The sequence below is a fragment of the Austrofundulus limnaeus genome, unplaced genomic scaffold (genome assembly GCF_001266775.1).
Source record: "Austrofundulus limnaeus strain Quisiro unplaced genomic scaffold, Austrofundulus_limnaeus-1.0 Scaffold356, whole genome shotgun sequence".
NCBI classification, from domain to species: Eukaryota; Metazoa; Chordata; class Actinopteri; order Cyprinodontiformes; family Rivulidae; genus Austrofundulus; species Austrofundulus limnaeus.
This window is the reverse complement of record NW_013952758.1, coordinates 187,265-188,338: the sequence shown is the minus strand read 5'-3', so window position 1 is coordinate 188,338 and position 1,074 is coordinate 187,265. Positions and strand designations below refer to the sequence as shown.

Sequence of the window (1,074 nt, the reverse complement as noted above, 5' to 3'; positions counted from 1 at the left end):
GAAATATATTTATGTTTGTGGTTGTAATGTGACAAAATATGGAAAAGTTCAAGGGGTATGAATACTTTTGCAAACCACTGTACATTACCCATAATCCTCTTTTGTGTGCCAGGAAAACAAAGACCCTAATGACCCTCAGGAGGTAGGAGAGGGCGTTTTATCTGCTAAAACTCCACTCTCCAGGTCAGAACTGAAACATTTCTTTGAATGGGAGGAGAAACGTCTTCAGCTTTAAGAAATTAACGGAATTACCCATAAAGCTCCTTTTGTTTCTGATTGTGTCACAGTGACATCAGGCGAATCCTTGTCTCGACAAGAAAGCAAACTATGGTGAAATGCTTTTCTCTCTTTCCTCACACCCAAACTCTACAATTAAAGACTTTAGAGAGATTTGATAAAAACTTTAGCAACAGGTCTGTAGTTTTATCTTATCCACTCCTGAACAGATCTAATCTCTGCTGTTGTTCCAAGGTGGGATTATTTTCCTGTCTGACTTTATTAGTCCAAGGCTTTTTTATGAGTCAAACACTTGGAACTGAAACTCAAACATACTTTCTGAAATGTAACAGGGTGGGGGTGGGTCCATCTAATGTCATTTACTCAGGTTCTGGAGGTTTTTCTAGTATCTTGTTCCGCTTGCTTTGGACTCACCTTCATGGCTCTTTTATTTACAGAAACACATGTTTGGTTCAAGGAGGGTTGACTTCAACACTCAGCAACTACCAGTTGAATTTAGCAAAATATCTGTAAAAATGAATAACATTAACCATTTTTGTTTGATCTAAAGTCAATTGGATGTGGTGGCCAACTTTCATTAGTCTGGCTGCAACATCTGTTCATTTCAGTGATTGTTTCCTGAAAGTTTCATTAAAGGGATCCCCGATTAGTTGTAACATTGAACTTTATTTGATAAACACATATTTTAACTGTAAAATAAAGACAGTAAAAATACGGTAGGCTGTTTAGTTTTGTACATTTTTAAATATATGTTTTAACACGGACAGAACCATTTTATTTACACACAAAGCATTCTGGGTGAATGATGACGTGGATAGGTCCTCGGTGCGAGGCTGC

At 37.3% G+C, this 1,074-nt stretch overlaps 1 protein-coding gene across 1 annotated transcript in view; it reads left to right on the top strand.

The window, feature by feature from the left end:
* The window catches only part of LOC106528035 (ras-related protein Rab-25), a 14,684-nt gene that overhangs the window by 6,000 nt on the left and 7,610 nt on the right, over window positions 1-1,074 (top strand). The window lies entirely within an intron of this gene.